This window comes from Salvelinus fontinalis, chromosome 18 (assembly GCF_029448725.1).
Source record: "Salvelinus fontinalis isolate EN_2023a chromosome 18, ASM2944872v1, whole genome shotgun sequence".
Taxonomy (NCBI): domain Eukaryota; kingdom Metazoa; phylum Chordata; class Actinopteri; order Salmoniformes; family Salmonidae; genus Salvelinus; species Salvelinus fontinalis.
This window is the reverse complement of record NC_074682.1, coordinates 7,715,450-7,737,258: the sequence shown is the minus strand read 5'-3', so window position 1 is coordinate 7,737,258 and position 21,809 is coordinate 7,715,450. Positions and strand designations below refer to the sequence as shown.

The following is a 21,809-nucleotide window of genomic DNA, read 5'->3' as shown; positions in this document are numbered from 1 at the left end:
TCGTGTTTTCTCTCTTCTAAATAAAAGATGTATTTTCCACATGCTGCGCCTTGGTCCTCTCTCTCACCCATAGACGATCGTGACAGTCTGTCCTGCTGATGCACGGAAACCCAGCCAGCTCTATATATCTGAGTCGTCGTTCAGCCACGACTCGATGAAACATAAGATATTACAGTTTTTAATGTCTCATTTGTAGGATATTTTCCCATGATTGCGCGTTAGCCAATAGAACGGATGGTAGAGGCTGGTTAACCACTCGCCGACGAATTCTCACAAGGCACCCCGATCGCCACCCCCTTTATTTCAGTATTTTCTTCACACGAATGACGTGGATTTGGGCCTGGTCCCGGGAAAGCAGTATAACCTTTGTGTTGGACTCATTAAAGCAAAAACAAACGGGGGAAAAAATGTTGATTAGGAGCCCATAAAACGACAGCCATCCCCTCCGGCGCCATTATGTTACACATGATTTACAGTAGCAAGAAAAAGTATGTGTTACCTGGATTTCTGCATAATTGGTCATCAAATTTGATTTGATCTTCATCTAAGTCACAACAATAGACAAACATAGTGTGTTCAAACTAATAACATACAAATTATTGTATTTTTCTTATCGATATTGAATACATCATTTAAACATTCACAAGGTAGGTTAGAAAAAGTATGTGAACTCCTAGGCTAATGACTTCTAAAAAAGCTAATTTGAATCAGGACTCAGCGAACCTGGAGTCCAATCAATGAGACGGGATTGGAGATGTTGGTTAGAGCTGCCTTGCCCTATAAAAAACACTCACAAAATTTGAGTTTGCTATTCACAAGATTATTGCCCGATGTGAACCATGCCTCGAACAAAAGAGATCTCAGAAGACCTAAGATTAACGATTGTTGACTTGCATAAAGCTGGAAAAGGTTACAAAATTATCTCTAAAAGCCTCGATGTTCATCAGTCCACGGTAAGACAAATTGTCTTTAAATGGAGAAAGTTCAGCACCGTTGCTACTCTCCATAGGAGTGGCCGTCCTGCAAAGATGACTGCAAGAGCACAGCGCAGAATGCTCAATGAGGTTAAGAAGAATCCTGGAGTCTCAGCTAAAGACTTACAGAAATCTCTGGAACATGCTAACATCTCCGTTGACGAGTCTACGATATGTAAAACACAAAACAAGAATGGTGTTCATGGGAGATCACCACAGAAGAAGAAACTGCTGTCCAAAAAAACCATTGCTGCACGTCTGATGTTTGCAAAAGTGCACCTGGATGTTACACAGCGCTACTGGCAAAATATTCTGTGGACAGATGAAACTACAGTTGAGTTGTTTGGAAGGAACACACAACACTATGTGTTGAGAAAAAAGGCACAGCACACCGACATCAAAACCTCATCCCAACTGTAAAGTATGGTGGAGGGAGCATCATGGTTTGGGGCTGCTTTGCTGCCTCAGGGCCTGGACAGCTTACTATCATCGACGGAAAAATGAATTCCCATGTTGATCAAGACATTTTGCAGGAGAATGTTAGGCTATCTGTCTGCCAATTGAAGCTCAACAGAAGTTGGGTGATGCAACAGAACAACAACCCAGAACACAGAAGTAAATCAACAACAGAATGGCTTCAACAGAAGAAAATACACCTTCTGGAGTGGACCAGTCGGAGTCCTGACCTCAACTCGATTGAGATGCTGTGGCATGACCTCAAGAGAGCAGTTCACACCAGACATCCCAAGAATATTGCTGAACTGAAACAGTTTTGTAAAGAGGAATGGTCCAAAATTCCTCCTGACCGTTGTGCAGGTCTGATCCGCAGCTACAGAAAACGTTTGGTTGAGGTTATTGCTGCCAAGAAGGGTCAACCAGTTATTAAATCCAAGGGTTCACATACTTTTTCCACCATGCACTGTGAATGTTTACATGGTGTGTTCAATAAAGACATGAAAATGTATAACTGTTTGTGTGTTATTAGTTTAAGCAGACTATGTTTGTCTATTGTTGTGACCTAGATGAAGATCAGATCAAATTGTATGACCAATTTATGCAGAAATCCAGAAATTTCCAAAGTGTTCACATACTTTTCTTGCCACTGTAATTAAAGTTTGATCTGATTGATGGCATTACAGCTGTAGAAAATTAAATAAACTGTAATTGACACTTTTTGATAACTAGGGATTTTATCACTTGACATATCAATCATACAGTGGGAAGGATTTTATAAATCCAGACCTTTGAATCCATGTACCGCTATGAAAAAAAAAATACTGTGCCTTTGAAGATTTGTCTCTGGTCATGCAACTACAGTACAGGCTGGATGTCTAAACTAAGACAATTCTGAATGTCAATAGTTTTTTCGATTCTCATCAATTACAACATTCTAGAACTGAGTTATAGCACTCATCTAAGTCTGGTATCCAGGATAATCTGGTTAATGTTTATAACATTGATTAAGTGGATCTTTCCTTGTAGAATGCTGACAGTTGTATAGATCACATTGTATTGCTAAGACGCTCAAACTTAACTTAATAGCTACACTCACCGACACAGGATAATCTTTATTTCTCATGCTTGCTCTGACCAAACCGGTAAATTGTCCCTCACTATAGCTGCATTTTCCACATGGCCAGAGTTATAGTGGTCTTCTCCCCTTTTAATGCTCTTATGCTCATCCTTAAAAAAAATGCCATAACGTCTGAAACAGACACCAAAGTCGACATACTGTACAAACAATTATCTAGGCTAAATAATATAAACATATTTGTTTATCTACTGCTCTGCTAACCAGCAAGCTAAAATGTAGTCAGTGGCTAGCTAAGACGGAGAAAGGGGACAGCTCCAACACAGTTACATCACCGACATCGCCTAAATAATAGAAATATGCTATGAAGTTGTGGGTTATCTTGGATTAACGCTGGAACTGAATGAATCTCGGCCTAAATCTTGTCGTTATTATGGCCATATTACATGCACATGGGCCTCGACCCCAAGCGGGCCCACATTTGATATTTTTGAATCACTTTGGTATCATAATAGGATACCAAAGCTGTAGCAAGCTGTGTATAATTGTAAGAAATTTGCTTGAAAACATCAACATTTTCTCTCCTCCCCATGGCAAAATGTGTATAATTGCAGGAAATTAGCAATGTTTTCTCTCCGCCAAAAAGAGAGGTGTGAACAGATTGAACAGTTTGGGGTTGCTTGAGTCGTGAGGTGGGGGTTTGTTACTACCCTGATAAATTACCATATACATCCAGACCTTCTCAAATAGTAATTGAGTACCCTAGAGTACACTTTGAAAAGAGTAGGCTATTGCACTTATAAAACTACTTGGAGGAAGAGCAGCCATCACTTTACAACACAAATGTAATCCCATATAAAACAAATCTTGAGAGCAAATGATGGAAAAACCAACAGATAAATTGTTTGTTTGAAATGGAGGTGGAAACGCCTTTATGCGCGTTTAACCATGCAGTTTATTAGGCTACAAATAAAATAAGTTAGGATGAACTCCACAGGGTGGTGAAAGTGTACGGTGATGAGCTTGATGCTCCTTTCCAATAAATATGGAGGGTCTTATTCCTGTGACATGATGATAGATGCTTGACTGCCGTTTGACAAATCAAAATATTCTCGCTCGCCCGTAATAATGTTGGCTAAAGCACACATACCCAGACCAGATTTTGAACATTAGCTATATAATGCTTTTTTTGGTGACAAAACCATCACTAGAGTTGAAATTAAGATGGAAACACGTTTTATTAAGTACATGGGAATTTAACCATAACAGTAATTTTTATGTGCACTACATCATCACGCACATCCTTTAATCTGCAACAAGTCAATTTGATGGAAACACATCTCTGAAGGGGAAATGCCATATTGTTTTGATGCAGATTTTTATCATATTTGCATGAAAATCTGTCGACAATTGGATGGAAACGCCAGGATTTACTTCAAGATGTTACTGTACAATTGTTGGAAAGAGATATGAACACATTCTGAGGGGGTGTGTAGAATTTGAAGACCCATTGTTACCACACGCTTTATACAGTATTCTAATATTAACATCTAAAGAAAGAGGCCCATGCTGTATAGTTGGTTCTGGAGAGCTGGACTTGGGGGCTTGGGTACTGCACATTTGTACTGATAAAAGGGAAAACCCTTACCACGACTATTCATAAAAATGGTATTGATCTATTGATTTAAATAAAATAAAAAATGTATTGTCACATACACCGGATTGTGTTCCCTACTAATGAAAACAGCTTTGACGTTATCTTTGCTGCTATCTTTATTTGCCAAGTGGATATCCAGACAAATAGTCAGGTCGGCCAATTCTCTCTTCAGGAAAATCTGAGCCGGATACCCTGGTGAAATATTAACTGAAAATATTCCATTTCTGCTGAAGCGGGAGGGTTATTTGGAGTTCCTCATTTCTTTTGTACACTTCAGTAATGTAAAACGAGAACTGACCTTGAGAAGCTTGAAACGTTTTTGCGCAGACGAAAGGACATTAGTACTCCCGAACTGTTTAAAGTTTTTCTATCTGAAAACGTTATTGAAGGATTTTTTGGGGTCCCTAAAAGAAAGTTCTTCCTAAGCACTGACTTTCTGATTCACCTTGCTGTTTTTTTCTGCACCACGCTTCTTAAACCAGCTCAACCACTCAGAGTCTTGTTAGAATGTGAAATATGAAGGATAGTGTCACATTTTAACTTTGCTTTGTCACTTTGGCCCTGATATGAGACTGGGGAAAAACGATCATGCTATGAACTCAAGGAACATGTTTTAGGATATGTGACACGGGGGAGACTGCCGGTGGGTACAATTACTGTTATGCTAATACTATTATGTGCCATATTTAAATCATGTCTGGTGAGGAGAGGACTGCAATCATTTTGGACAATGGCAGAAAGAGTAACTTCATCAAAGGTCCCCGTCTGGGATCGTCTTTCACACCACCCTCCTCTCACGCTGTCTACCTAGGACAGACTGTCTGATAGCCTGCTCTCTTGACAGACTGACTCAAGTGACCTCCCAATCATTTGGCTATTTGGTGTATATCACTGGCAACCCTAAGTACCAGCGAATAAACTCAGCCAAAGCAGTAATTCATCATGAGCTGTCTGGACTGCCATAAATCTTTCTGTCGTTGGCCCAATAGCTCTGCCAGTCTGAGTGGTGCAGTGTTACCACAGACGCGAACGGAACCTCGACTCTAATAATAACGGTACCATAGAAGTCATGATGGATTAGACCCTCTTGTAGTATTAAATAACAACCCTGGCCAACCAAATGTCATTTCAATTGAATGCACGTTATTAACACTCACTTTGAATTATACTCATGGTGATACACATAGTATATAAATGATGACGCATCACATAGCTTGTGTTTCTTATATCCCATGCGTAACACTATTGCAGGAATTCATCATTACAAATCGTGTCAACTTTGTTTCTTTATGTTGAGTGCATGCTTTTGGTAACAGTCACGGGTATAATTTAACTCTATCATCCAACTTTATTATTATTTAACCATTTATTATTCTCAAATACACAATCAATGTTCTAGCTATATAATGTCTTCTGTTTACCTCCTTGTCTCAGCAGTTACCGGCACCATGTCTGCAGCAGGTAAGCCAGCTGTGTTCTGGTAAAGGAGGTCCGTGTGGAAATCCACCACTAAAGTATTGTTCTGGAGGAGCATTGGGAAATGCCACCTCTCTGGTCAACGCAGGGGAACTCTGTTTCCAGGGACGATATTAAAATGGTAAAGTACCGTTCTCCATTGATGTTATGTACTGCTAATGCTAAAATAAAGGTTGTATTTAAAATCTGATCATTATGTTAAAACTTTATATCATTATAGTCTGTAATTGCAGATGGATGTTTTGCAGAATCCCCTTCATGTTGACAATGGAACTGACCACTCCCTATATATTCTCTGTGTCATCCCCTTTCTTGTGAGTTGAGTTATGATTTTTGTTTGTTCTGTTCCTGTACCGTAGCTCTCAGTTCTTTTTTAAGTTGCTACTTTATAGGACAGTCCGCCCCCCCCCATTTCAATTCACTTTTTGGTTTATTTTGTCTAGTAAAAATTTATATTTTTGAAAAAGTGGAGAATAAAACCGCCACTTGGTGGCCAGCCTATCTCAGTGTTTCTCGTTGCCTCCTTTGTCATTGTTAACACTCCGTGGAGTCCACTCTGACAGAGGAGAGACCCCAAATCATGAGCAACCTCACCTGTGCCTAAGAAAGTTGAGGTTCATAGAATCTAATATCAGCTGTGAATGAGTTGGCATTCAGAAGCACTCCATCCCCACAATGCAATTCATTCGCTAGAGGAATGCATACAGTACTTCACTATGGCATGGCCTGGAAGTAACTTTTTGGTCCTCTCACCAAAGAGGCCTAAAACAATGTGTGACCCCTTTTCAAAAACCTTCCCATATAACCACAACCTTTCAAAACAGTGAAACTATCCCAGCTCCTGCAGTGGCAGTGCCGCTACTATTGTTGGCTGTTCCTGAAGAGGTAGCTAGTCCCAGTTCCTTGGAAGGTCTTGGCTGCTTATCACGCCCTGCCCCCTGCCCATGGAACATATTTCTTCCTCTTATCTTCAGAAACAATTTGATAAAGGTGTAAATGAAATTTGGGATCCCAGGCCTCAGTAAATCATTGTCTTTTCATAATGACTTTATGACCATACTTTTGGCTTTATGACCGTCACTTAGCTCCAGCCATATTGAGAGACCTTACCCTTTGACTGAAGGAAATGATTGTCATTCTTTAGGCTAACATGCTTAAGTGCCCATCTTAGGCGTTGCTTGAGCTTCACAGAATGCCATCCATCCAGTGCAGGCTGATGAGCTGTCTGATATACCACACGGTAATGGCCTCTTGAGATCCCCCTGTTCTCTGGCAGTGGCTTGGATCAGCATGCATAAAAGGGCAATAGGACTTTGGATGGGGAATGATCTTTTGATGTTTGTCAAGTCCATAAGTCAAACGTGTAAGCAGTGATGGAGGAGCCATGGATCTCATGCTGCGGATAAGAGCACTGCTGGAAAGAAAAGGCTCTCATTTTCAGCCTGAACAAAGCAATAGTCTTCCTGAGTGGTGTCTAAAGGCCTTTGGAAATACAGTAGGAGGGTTTCCTCCACTGTCCCTGCTTTTTCTGTGGTCTGTTGCCTTGGTGCAGAGACAAACATCCATTAATTATCACAAAATAAATGCTTCGGGATTCAATGCATACTGCCCTATTGTATAATGCAGGAGTGTGTATGATATGATGCACAGCCCATTAAGACATTAAGTACTGCAGGGTGAAACACTTGAAAACTAAACCACTTGAAAACTAAATATTCTGATATTGAATGAAAATATAGATGATTGGACTGAGTGTTTTTCCTTGTGAATGTTCGCCTAGTTCCCCTCAATCTAAGTAATATAAAAATAAATCTCTATCAACATCCATCAGTTTAAGCTGGAGATATGACAATCCGTCGCATCCGCTTATGACGGCCTTCCGCATCTGCGGTGGAAGGTGGCCGAGCTAATGCTGTGTTCGTCAGACCCTTAGACATCCCGAAAGTCTGTCTTCTAATGAAAACGTCTGTAGCATCTGAACAAACTGATATGACCACTCTATGGAGAGATGAGACTCTCACGAAGTGTCACAGGACTCGTCTGAATGTTACCCATACAAATGAATGGATGTATGGAGGTAATTTGTGGCAACAAAAATAAAGTGTTAAATATGTGTAAAAAATGTTTATGTATATATAAATACAATACCATTCAAATGTTTGGGGCCACTTAGAAAATGTCATAATTTTTTGGGGGATAAAAAAAAGTTTACATTCAAATGGCTCTCCTGTGAAGTAGTGACGCGCGACATACGCCTAGTTTCCTGAAACAAGTCACATATGGTGTCATTACATGGGGCTCTGAATAATATGGAGTGCTACTGGATTTTTACACCACCCATTTCATTGGAGGCCGAATCACATCACATGAGCCCTTATTGCACTACAGAAAACGCGCTAAACTAAAAACAGTGCCGGGCATGCTCAATGAATAAAAGGGCAACTACACTCAAAAAATGAACTTTAAAAAAAAAAAATCCCAGACCTCAAAAGTCATTCCCTGATGTTGTTTAAGTGAACAGAGAAAATCCAATGTGTGAAAAAAATGGGGTATAGCAGAAAAAAATGGGGGAAATCCGAAACATAGAAAAACGAAAGCAAGAAAATTGAATTTGGTGAAAAAAAACAGAAGTAGGCAACAAAAAAATGTGTTTTTTGCTGTGCGTGACTGCACTTTGGAATTTATGTCATCCTGCAACACAACATTTTGGGGGAAGTTGAGATCAGCGCCAATATATGCACCCAAGAGGGAAAGACATTGTACGATCCAAGAAATGCTTAAGTGAAATATAGTTTATACAATTTTGCAGATGATTTTATCCAAAGTGACTTACAATCATGCGTGGACATATTTTTACGGAATTAAACCCAATATCCTGGCATTGCAATGCTCTACCAAGATGCATAACAGGGTTATAAATACTTTTAATTGAATATACTTTATAAGGCCTTTTTAAGTGGCGCTTATGCCATCCTTTATAAAGACCAGGTTTATTTAATATTTGACCTGGTGGGTTATGTCACAATTTACATTGGTGGTTATGTTCCACAGTTATGACACATTTATAAACCCTTTATAAATTATGATATATGGTTATAGATGGTTTGTAATACATTTATGTAGTGTTTAATATTAGACTTGAAGTTCCCATTTATACGTTGTATGTTTCTCTCAAAGTTTCTCTCAAAGTCTACAGTAGGAAACAAATTGAAAGTCTGTTTGAAATCTTCTGTCCAAATCCTCTCAAAACATTATTACACATTTTGTGGAAAGTAATCCCTAAAACGTTGAAGGTTTGTTCCAGTGTCTGTATTGCCTTTGTCCGGATTGTGGGTGGGCTGTTTATTTATTTATTTATTTATTATATTTAACTCTTATTTTACCAGGTAAGTTGGTGTTTCACAGGCACTTGCCAGCTCCTAAAAGATGACGGATTGCCAGTTTTAGAGATAAATTGTAGTTTTGGAAGCAAAGTGTGAAAAAAATGCTTGTTCATTTTAAGGCTTGTTTGGAATGGGATTGTGTACTCATATAATGTTTTTGCTGCTGCCTGGGCTGTTTCCGACCTTGGACAAGGCAATATGGAGGGAAAACTAAATGTGTGTGTGCAATCCATCACATCCCATCATAACAATCATTCATCCTGTTGCTGCTATGCTGGACTTCTCTCAGTATATTACAGCACAAAGTCAAACCGCAATACAACGAAAAAGGTATTTAGCACATTGCAATGACGTGGTTAACAGATTGCTCTCTCCGGAATTTTCTGAAATCATTTAAAGGCCCAGTGCAGTCAAAAACGTGATTTGCCCATGTTTAATATACACTGAGTGTACAAAACATTAGAAACACCTATTTCCATGACTGTCTGACTGGGTGAATCCATCTGAAAGCTATAATCCCTTATTGATGTCACTTAAATCCACTTCAATCAGTGTAGATAAAAGGGGAGGACTCTGGTTAAAGAAGGATTTTTAAGCCTTGAGACAGTTGAGACATGGATCGTGTATGTGTGCCATTCTAAGGGTGAATGGGCAAGACAAAAGATTGAAGTGCCTTTAAGTGGCTTTGAACCGATGATTGTTGACACATCAACCAGGTTTAAGGGGCAGGGCAATTTGTGACTTGTTTTGGTAATCAGTGCTGTATTGGCGGGGGAGTGGTTTCTCCTCTCCTAGGCAATCAGCAATTAGTACCGGGAGGTGTTTCTCAGCAACAACTGTAAGTGGTGGTTGTGTCAGGTGAGGGCTCGTCTGCAAAGCTAAGCCAGTTATGCCGAGTTGTTCTTCGAGGAATGCTACACACCACTCTCTTACTTGAGTATCTTGCCTAGTTATATTCTGATGATGTCATTTTGCCCTTTTGTAGCTTTTGCAACTGTGTTTTCTATACCTGTTCACTCCTCTCCCTGTAGGATTTACAGACGCTCCCCACCCCTTGGCTGCAACACTAATAATTTTGTGTACCCTGCGTGCCCACCCATGTGGAATTGCAGGTCTCTGGCAGCATTTGGAACATCTAATCTGCGGTCAAGAATGCAGTGTTCATCTCAGTTTATACAGCCCTTCAGTCCCTTGGCTTTTTGGCCCTGAACACCCCATATTCATTTCTCCTAACTGGAGCTTTTCTCTTTTCTACCTCTCACGTGTCTGTCTCCTCATCTGAGTTCCATGCTGACACTGTCACTTGTCCACTCAAGCTTAACATTGTTGGCATCTATCGCCCACGAGGTGCCCTTGGAGAGTTTCTCATGAGGTTGACACCTTGATAAGCTCATTTCCTGATGATCGCTGACCACTTCGTTCCTACTCTCCCTCTGTCTCTTTTGATCTCACCCTTTCCCAATCCTTCCCAACTCTCGAAGCAGGCAATACGCATCTTTACTAGAAGTACATCCTCTCTCCTTTCTGCTAAATCCTTCTCCCTCCTGATTCTGCCTCTTCGACCCTACTCCTCCCTTCCCACATCCTATGACTCGCACTGTCCCCTTTCCTCCTGGCCGGCTCGGGCCTCCCCTCTTGCTGAGTGACTCATTACAAGCTTACAGAACAGGGCTATCTTCCTTTCACTCCCTTCTCTCTACCTTTTCTTCCTCTATCTGCTGCTAAAGCCACTTTCCTTAGTTGCTCCCCTCAAGAAACCAACACAACTCTGATGTCAAACTATGGACCTGTTTCCCTTTCTTTACCTTCCAAAAGAACTGAGTGTGCTGGTTCTGATCAACTCTCTCAGAACAATCTTCTTGACCCTAACCAGAGGCTTGCCGCACTGCCAAAGCTGACTATCTCCTCTGTTCTCATTCTCCTAGATCTATCCACTGCCTTCACCACTGAACCATCAAATCCTCCTGTCCAACCTCAGGGCTGAGCGTCTCAGGCTCTGCACACTCTTGGATTGCATCCTACCTGTCAGGTAGCTCCTACCAGGTGACTTATTTTTTTATTTTATTTAACTAAGCCAGCCAGTTGAGAACAAATTCTTATTTACAGTGACGGTATACCCTGGCCAAAACCTAACGACACTGTGCCAATTGTGCGCCGCCCTATGGGACGTGGAGACGATCTGTTTGCACTACTTACTCTCACTACTGGTGTCCCCTAGGGCTTGGATCTAGGCCCTCTCCGCTTCACTCTATACACCAAGTCACTCGACTCTGTCATATCTTCACATGGTCTTCTGTCATTGCTATGCGGATGACACTCAACTACTTTTCTCTTTCCCCCCTTTTGAGACACAGGTGGCAACATGCATCTCTGCGTGCCTGACAGATATCTCAGCTTATATGTTGGCCCACAACCTCAAGCTCAAGAAGATGGAGCTGCTCTTCCTCCCAGGGAAGGTCTCCCACTCAAAGACCTCTCATCACGGTTGACAACTCCAGTGTCGCCATTCCGAGTGCAAAGCACTTCAGCGTGACCCTGGACAACACCTTGTTCTCTGCAAACATCAAAGCAGTGACTTGTTCCTGCTCTACAACATCAGTAGAATACAATCCTCCCTCACACAGGAAACAACGCGGGTCCTAATCCAGGCCCTTGTTAACTCCTGTCTAGACTACCGCAACTCACTGTTGGCTGTGCTGCCCGCTTGTCATAAAATCCCTGCAATTTATCCAGAACACTGCAGCTCTCTTGGTTTTCAACCTTCCTAAATTCTCTCATGTTACCCGGCTCCTACTCCTACCTACACTAAACTGGCTTCCAGTCGAAGCTCGCATCAACTAAAAGACCAAGGTGCTTGCCTATTGAGCAGCAAGTGGAACTGCCCCTCCCTACCTTCAGGCCATGCTCAAACACTACACCCCAATCCGAGCACTTTGTTCTGCCACCTCTGGTCTCTTGGCCCTCCCACCTCTACAGGACGCCAGCTCCTGCTCAGCTCAGTCCAAGTTCTTCTCTGTCCTTGCACCAAAATGGTGGCACCCCCTGAAGCTAAGGCTGCAGAGTCCATCCCAATCTTCCGAAAGCAACTGGAACCCCACCTCTTCAAAGAGTATGTCAAACAATCTCCCCCTCCTTTCTATCTTTGACTTTGCTGATAGCTATTTGAGGAAAAGTGAATTTACTATGCTTGTGAGATGTGGTTGTCCCACCTAGCTATCTTAAAATGATCAGTTATGGCAAGCTAGCAAGAGCCAGGGTCTGGAATCTGTTTCATAAAATATATGTTCTTAAATGCATTGCTACGAAAGTAGACTGCAACTTAGTTTCAACTTTTCATCACGTTACTGTGAAAACAATATCAACTACTGCTAGTTCAATGAATGTCTTCAGTCAGCTCAGCTGTCCTACAACATTCTATAAATAGCTAGTTTTGTCTATCCTTATGTCTGATGTTTGATCTTTTCCGGGAGACATATCCCATAACTAATATCCCTACCGTTGTAGTCTACATTTGAAGTCAGAAGTTTACATTCACTTGGGTTGGAGTCATTAAAACTCATATTTCAACCACTCCACAAATTTCTTGTTAACTAACTATATTTTGGCAATTTGTTTAGGACATCTACTTCATGCATGACACAATACAGTTTTTCCAACAATTGTTTACAAACAGATTATTTCACTTATAATTCACTGTATACCAATTCCAGTGGGTCAGAAGTTTCATGCACTAAATTGACTGTGCCTTTAAACAGCATTGAAAATTCCAGGAAAATATGTCAAGGCTTTAGAAGCTTCTGATAGGCTAATTGACGTCAATTTGATTCAATTGGAGGTGTACCTGTGGATGTATTTCAAGGCCTACCTTCAAACTAAGTGCTTCTTTGCTTGACATCGTGGGGAAATCAAAATAAATTAGCCAGGCCTCAGAAACAAAATTGTAGACCTCCACAAGTCTGGTTCATCCTTGGGAGCAATTTAGAACACTTGACGGTACCACATTCATGTGTACAAACAATAGTATGCAATGGTAAACACCATGGGACCACGCAGCCATCATACCACTCAGGAAGGAGACGTGTTCTGTCTAGAGATGAACAATCCCAGAACAACAGCAAAGGACTTTGTGAAGATGCTGGAGGAAACAGGTACAAAAGTATCTATATCCACAGTAAAATGCGTCCTTTATCAACACAACCTGAAAGGCCGCTCAGCAAGGAAGAAGCCACTGCTCCAAAACCGCCATAAAAAGCCAGACTACATTTTGCAACTGCACATTGGGACAAAAATCATACTTTTTTGGAGAAATGTCCTCTGGTCTGATGGAATAAAACTAGTACTGTTTGGCCATAATGACCAGTGTTATGTTTGGAGGAAAAAGGGGGACCTTGCAAGCCAAAGAACACCATCCCAACCGTGAAGCACGGGGGTGGCAGCATCATGTTGTGGGGGTCCTTTGCTGCAGGAGGGATGATCTTTGTCCCCATGTGCAGTTGCAAAACGTAGTCTGGCTTTTTTATGGACTGGTGCACTTCACAAAATAGATGGCATCATGAGGTAGGAAAATTATGTGGATATTTTGAAGCTACATCTCAAGACATAAGTGAGGAAGTTAAAGCTTAGTCGCAAATGGGTCTTCCAAATGGACAACGACCCCAAGCATACTTCCAAAGTTGTGGTAAAATCGCTTAAGGACAACAAAGTCAAGGTATTGGCGTGGCCATCACAAAGCCCTGACCCCAATCCCATAGAAAATTTGTGGGTGGATCTGAAAAAGCATGTGTGAGCCAGGAGGCCTACAAACCTGACTCAGTTACACCAGCTCTGTCAGGAGGAATGGGCCAAAATTCACCCAACTTATTGTGGGAAGCTTGTGGAAGGCTACCCGAAACATTTGACCAGAGTTTTTTATTTTTTATTTTATTTATTTTTTCACCTTTTATTTAACCAGGAAGGGCTCATTGAGATTTAAACTCTCCTTTTCAAGAGCGTCCTGGCCAAGATAGGCAGCACCAAGTCATTACAAAAATTACAGACAAACAACATGAAAAACTACAAGTAATCTAGTAAAAACCATAGAATTCACAAGAGTATAACAAAAATCAAAAACAGCAAATTAAAAACATTGACAGCTCAGGGAATCAGTCTAAAGATCATTCATCAGTGATTTAAAAATACCAATCGGGCCAAGTTCTTCCAGTTTAAAAGTATTTAAGGCGTTCCAAGACGATGGCGCAGAGTACATAAAAGCCCTTTTACCAAATTCAGTTCGGACATTTGGAACAGTTAGCAGGATAAAGTCCAGCGAACGAAGAGACCAAAACATCAGCCAGGACACGTAGGAACTGAGAAGTGGTCTGTGGTCACCACCTGCAGAATCACTCCTTTATTGGGGGTGTCTTGCTAATTGCCTATAATTTCCACCTTTTGTCTATTCCATTTGCACAACAGCATGTGAAATTTATTGTCAATCAATGTTGCTTCCTAAGTGATTTCACAGAAGTGTGATTGACTTGGAGTTACATTGTGTTGTTTAAGTGTTCCCTTTATTTTTTTGAGCAATGTATATAAAATACCCCCATAGTCTAGTAAAGGCATAAATGTAGCTGACACTAGCCTTCTTCTGGCTTCAAAAGAAAAACAGGCCTTATTCCTAAAATAAAATCCCAATTTCAGCTTAATTTGTTTTGTAACTTGTTGAATATGCAATTTAAAAGAGAGGCCTTCATCAATTAAAATTCCAAGATATTTATATGAGGTTACAACCTCAATCTCCTTGCCCTGACAGGTAGTAATAGGTGAAAGGTTCAGAGGTCTATTTATTGCTTTAGAAAACACCATTAGTTTAGTTTTGTCAGTATTGAGGATAAGCTTCAATTGACACAAGGTATGTTGAACAGTATAAAAAGCAGTTTGCAAGTTCTGGAAGAGTTAAACCATTTAAAGGCATTGCTACCAAATACTAATTTAGTATGTACACTTCTGACCCACTGGGAATGTGATGAAAGAAATAAAATCTGAAATAAATAATTCTCTTTACTATTATTCAGACATTTCACATTCTTAAAATAAAATGGTGATCCCAACTGACCTGACAGGGATTTTTATACTCAGATTAAATGTCAGGAATTGTGAAAAACTGAGTTAAAATGTATTTGGCTAAGGTGTATGTAAACTTCCGACTTCAACTGTACATGTGGACATTGCACAAACATCGCCAGCTTGAGTATAGATGCATCAACAAAAGAATCGATGGATGTGTTAAAGACCAACCATTTTCTGCTGTAAATATCATATTGAGGTGCTTAAAGACAGTATGCCTACACTAACAACTCAAACTGTGTGTGTGTGTGTGTATATATACATACAACTTTAGCTGTCTAACCAGAACTAGAATGACATTTCTATGGTCTATTTTCCCAAATCTAAGGATTTGGTTGTCTAACAATGAAAGGCAAAGCTCTCTGACTGAGGTTCTGTCTTCATGCCTCCAGTGGGTGATGAAGTCACTTTCATCTATTGAATGTATTACAGGTTATAGACATGCACAGTCAGCCAAACATGTCAGTCATCATACCTTCCCCTTATAAAAAAGTAATAGATGTGTATTGTATTGCTGAGTGCAAGGTTTCTCTCCATTCAGAGACATCAGCATCAAGCCTGTCTGGGCTCCATCACATCATCTTGCAAGTCTCCCAAGTGCTGGTATCTGTGAACAAATAGTCACTGTTCTATTACCAATGGCAGTTAGGATTCTGTTCTCCCCATCGACCGTCGGTGAGCATGCAAGAGGTGAGGCTGGAGTTGCCGGTCTTTGCCAGAGCCCCATTGATTGGCATTGCAGTGTAAATCAGCTACTGGCCCCTCATCAAAGATACTGGTCGGTCACACACACCGAGCACTGACTACATTATCAATGGTGGTTATGATTAGCCTGGTGGAACACACCTGTTCGCTGTGTTCAGTATTCTATTTCGCTTCAGATGTGAAATAGAATAGTGAACACTTGTTCCACCAGGCCAGGTTATGCCCTGGACATTATTTGCATCTAAGTAGAAAATAAGCAACAAATTGTCAGTTTACATAAATTGCTTCACAATTGGGTGTAGTAATGAAGTGGGTTAAGGTCTGTATTTGTGCAAATGATGAGCATGTGAAAGCTGTTGCCGATGACAGTTGAAGGTTGCTAGCCAGATACTTGCCAACATGTGGCTGACTGTTCCATTCATAGGAATGCTCACAGCAAGGGCATGTCTGCACGATGCTGATCAGAGCTCCCTTGCTGGTTTTCTCTATGATGCATGTTCGGCTGCAAACTGGACATCTCTCGAACAACCTCAGCTGGCAATCTTATAAAATAGTGTTGACCGGGAAGGCCGTTGACAGGGTGATATAATAGACAGCCAAGTGTTAAATTGCATTTTGTTCAATAAGAGAGGACAAATCTTTTTGCTAATGCACTTCACAAACAAAATGACTTGAATAGTTGTATCTGCTGCTTGGCTGGGGAATTAGCCTATAGGTTTATCAAGCCAGCTATTTTTTTATACAACTTTTCACATAACACTCATTACCTGTTGTTGATGAAGCAATCTGTCATCAGGCCATTAACTCGGGTCACTATCAGAGGCCTCTTGATGGCGTGTCCTTTTCATAGGAGTCGAGGGAGACTTTGGCTGCAACGGAAGAGATGTCACAAGCTGTGAAAAAAAGCAAGTGAACAGTGAATGAAATTGTTTTTGGAGGTTGCTAAGCCATTGCAATCACATTGTTGGATGTGTTATAATACCCACCTGCTCCTTCTTGTAGGTGCCGGTTCATGACCAGGGGATCAGTCTGGCACCCAATTGTGCACTTTGTCTAAAAGAAAAATGGGGTCAATGCTTGTCATTACCCCTCAATTATAAACATACTGTAGCTTGAGAAATAATCGAATCTCGTTTGAAAGGTTATGGGTACTGTCTGGTCTAGCACTGTCAATTTTCTACCAACCTTGGCGACGCTGTCTTCATCCTCGATTCGATTTTTCTCTGGATTAATCCAACGACTATTATGCTACGACTATTTTAATTATTGCATTTTTATACGGAAAAAAAGCTTTTTTCTTCCACTTTGATATTAGAGTATTTTGTATATATTGTTGACAATTATTGTTTTTATCTGCTGCAATCTTATCTATTTAAAGTCTTATCTCATTCAAACGGACCACTCCAACTGGACACAGACTCATGTTTCCACAAATCGAGGACGAAGCTCATGGTGGTAGAAAATTCTGTGCTACACCAAATAGTACCCATCCTGTAACTCCCAGATCTTTGGTTAAATCACATATGGTGTAACAAACCATTTAGCTCCTCTTGAGCCATCTTCTGCTTGAAATCCAGCATAATGTCTAATCCATTGAGAGGGATACAGTTCACAGAATACAGTTCTGCTACAAAGACACATGTAGGCAGAGGAATTCTGTTTCTCTCCAAGAATCCACTCCAAGAAGAAGTTCAGGCACCACACGGTATTGTCCGTAAGGAAAAATTATCATAAGTTATACTCCATTGCACAGTTTGAACGACAGTTGAACTGTGCCAGCATAACAACATTATGGTAGACTATAAGAACATGCATGCATGTGTACAGACACAGAGAATACATATGGAACAATATCTTGCCTAATAGAAAGGAAGCTAGCTAACATTTCCCCATCATTCACAAATGTACAGTTGAAGTCGGAAGTCTACATACACCTTAGCAAAATACATTTAAACTCAGTTTTTCACAACTTCTGACATTTAATCCTAGTAAGAATTCCCTATCTTAGGTCAGTTAGGATCACCAATTTATTTTAAGAATGTGAATTGGCAGAATAATAGTGGAGAGAATGATTTATTTCAGCTTTTATGTCTTTCATCACATTTCCAGTGGGTCATAAATTTACATACAATCAATTAGTATTTGGTAGCATTGCCTTTAAATTGTTTAACTTGGGCTAAACGTTTCAGGTAGCCTTCCACAAGCTTCCCACAATAAGTTGGGTGAATTTTGGCCCATTACTCCTGACAGAGCTGGTGTAACTGAGTCAGGTTTGTAGGCCTCCTTGCTCTCGCAAACGCTTTTTCAGTTCTGCCCCAAAAATTTTCTATGGGATTTAGGTCAGGGCTTTGTGGTGGCCACTCCAATACCTTGACTTTGTTGTCCTAAAGCCATTTTGCCACAACTTTGGAAGTGTGCTTGGGGTCATTGTCCAATTGCGACCAAGCTTTAACTTCCTGACTGGTGTCCTGAGATGTTGCTCCAATATATATATACTTTTACCTTTGTAATATATACTTTTGTACCTGTTTCCTCCAGCATCTTCACAACATCCTTTGCTGTTGTTTTGGGATTGATTTGCACTTTTCGAACCAAAGTGCGTTCATCTCCAGCAGACGGAACGCGTCTCCTTACTGAGTGGTATGACGGCTGTGTGGTCCTATGGTGTTTATACTTGCGTACTATTGTTTCTACAGATGAACGTGGTACCTTCAGGCATTTGGAAATTGCTCCCAAGGATGAACCAGACTTGTGGTGGTCTACAATTTTGTTTCTGAGGTCTTGGCGGATTTCTTTTGATTTTCCCATGATGTCAAGCAAAGAGGCACTGAGTTTGAAGATAGGCCTTGAAATACATCCACAGGTACACCTCCAATTGACTCAATTTATGTCAATCAGCATATCAGAAGCTTCTAAAGCCATGACATTATTTTTTGGAATTTTCCAATCTGTTTAAAGCCACAGTCAACTTAGTTTATGTAAACTTCTGACCCACTGGAATTGGTATTCAGTGAACTATAAGTGAAATAATCTGTATGTAAACAATTGACAAAGTTGACAAATTGACAAAGTTACCCTACCTAAATAATGTAAAAGTTACATTTGAGAATACAGGAGACAGTCAACTCATAAATCAGACAGCGGACTATTTTGTGGTGCTGAAACGTAAAGCTGCAACCGTAGCGCAATCAATTTGAGTTGAACATCGCTCTGGATAAGCGCTCACAATAATACTAGTATTTACTAATTACAGTCATATAGGCCACAAAGTTGCATTTCCCCTCGGACACAATCTTGTGGATGTCGTGTGATGAATGGGATTTTGATGCGCAGGTTTGTCCTCGTGTGTGTGATAATGCCTTCTACAGCAAACTGACGAAATCATGACTTCCTTTACAGCAAACTGACGAAATCATGACTTCCTTTTTAGTTTCATTTCAACAATTCATTTTGAAATTCAACAAAAATTCTCAAACCATATTACCATCAGTGAAATAAATTATTTCATTATTATCATCATTATTTCTCATCAAAACCATGATTCTTGTTGTTTATTTTACACATTGTAATTTCTTTCCATAAAGTATGACAAAACCCCAGCAACCATGAAAACAAACAGTAACGATGAATAAACAACATTTTTCTAGTCTAAAAAAAAGGTAGATCATTAGATGCCAAGATGTGCTCAAGGATGTGCTTACAATCTGCTAAATTGTAATTACTCGATTTATTGCCTACCTCATGCCTTTTGCACACATTGTATATAGATTCTCTTTTTTCTACCATGTTATTGACTTGTTTATTGTTTACTCCATGTGTAACTCTGTGTTGTTGTCTGTTCACACTGCTATGCTTTATCTTGGCCAGGTCGCAGTTGCAAATGAGAACTTGTTCTCAACTAGCCTACCTGGTTAAATAAAGGTGAAATAAAAAAAAAATTAAAAGAAAAAAAAAAAGAAAATAAGTAATGGTTTCTCGCAGCTGGTTCTCTTGCTGTTAAGTAGGTTTCATTGAATTTTTTTTTACACAAGACAAATTTACACAAGAAGCCACCTAATATCACACAGTCAAACTTTTCAGTCATTTGGTAAAATCACCATTCTCCGATTTCTCACCGTTAAACATCGCACAGTGTTTCAACAAGGGCTCTTTACGTCACCTATGTGAAAGCCAGTTCCTGTCACATACGGCGTTCATAGAGGACAATGAGGACTCGCAGATGTAAGTCGATCCAGACATTGTTACCACATAAAATCAAAGTTTCTTTATTGTGCTGTATTCCTCTGAGCATGCCACCCAAATTGCACACAAGGACTCGGCATCCAGCAAAGGTATCGTTTTCTTAGTAAGGGAGGAGAATTCTCCACCTGGGAGGACTGAGAGGATCACAAACAAATGTAATGATATCCTTGGCCATGCTGTAGTCTTCAAATCTTGTGGAGAAGTTGTCTGGTCCCTCTGCCTGTTGTTCTTCAGTGTGCTGAAGTTCAGTAGCCTACCAGATGACAAGTCCAAATTGAACAATTCAAGCTTCCTAGTAAAGGCCTCAATTCTTTCACGATATCCATGACTGTTTTCCCTCTTCCTTGTAACTGCAGAGTTAACCCGTTTAACCGACAGATAAGTTAAACATTTTGTTTAATTTGTAGTGTAGGCCAATTAATTGTGCTAATAATATATACAAATTATGTTCTGGCCCGCCAACTATTAGCTCAGAGGCCAAACCTAGTTGACGAACCCTGGGATGAAGGATGACGGAAGATTCCAATCTTATCCTCAAACAGGTGACCCAATTCTCTCTCCCTCCCTGTTACCATGCCTGGAGCAACGGTCGCCCACTTGCTCATTCAGGCTCAGGCGACGCTGCTCCTCTTGGCCTCTCGGCCCCAGACTTCGCTCCTGGCAACGTCATTCCTCACTGCAACATTACCGGGAAACGCTTGGATAGAATTGTCAAAAACACTTTTGACCCAATGCCCGGGTAGCCAAATGACATGGAGGCATACTTGGCTGATCTAAGTGATGCCCTTAGCAACCGATGCAGACAGGCTTTACCTGCTGAAATGCACATCCAATAAGCATGTTACGAACTTTGTCCGTCAACATAGCCACATGCAGAATGATTATGTGCAACTTTCCAACACCCTGAAGATCGAATTTTCTGGTTCTGCGATTCCTAGACAGCTCCATGGCTCACATCATCAAGCAGGCTAGGGCAGAACATCGTTAACTTACAAGCCTACTTTAATAACCTCGCTGAACCAGGCATGGAAGAACTCTTAGCATTAAAACAGATGTTTTTAGCAAACATGTATACCACTCACGTTACCTTCCTAGGACCAATGGTTCATATGGGTCTGCCCATTTCTGAACTTGGTGAACTCGCCAGTACCGCTTACAACGCCTCAAAAGTGAGACACACTAAAACTCCTTACCCCTCTTTGTTCACTGTTCAACATGAACCTTCCTTATAATTAGAAGGGACGGTGCCCACACGACAGCCAGAGAACCCCAAAATGATTAACCTGACTTACAACCACAACGCAATAATTCCAACTCCCCCTCCTGTCGTGGCAGCTGTCAGATTAACCACCAACATGCGCAAAATAGGCAGTACGACAGCCAACATAATAAAACACACGCTGCTAACCACTCAAAAAAAGGGTCAGACCAAAAATATGAAAACATGGGAGGGGGGGTGCAATGCTAAGCATGGTTAAGCACAATGCTAAGTGTGTGAACAGCTAGAGGAAAACAGGGGAAACCAATCACTATGACTAGGCATGGAACAAGCAATACATAACCTTGCTCAGGTTAACCTCAATAGTAGTAACATTAATGACATTTTGGTTCCCGCCTCCAGTCAAAATCAAGTCACGTGTCCTCCAGATCCCGAAATAAGCCGGTCTGTAATAACCATCAAAACAAACACCAGTGATGCACCACAACCCTAGCTTTGTTGGTTAGATGACAAGGAAAAA

The 21,809-nt window shown here is 40.7% G+C and overlaps 1 pseudogene; it reads right to left on the bottom strand.

Moving 5' to 3' along the window:
• The window catches only part of LOC129815855 (immunoglobulin-like and fibronectin type III domain-containing protein 1), a 96,808-nt pseudogene extending 86,292 nt beyond the window's left edge, over positions 1-10,516 (bottom strand).
• Positions 10,517-21,809: the final 11,293 nt, after the last annotated feature.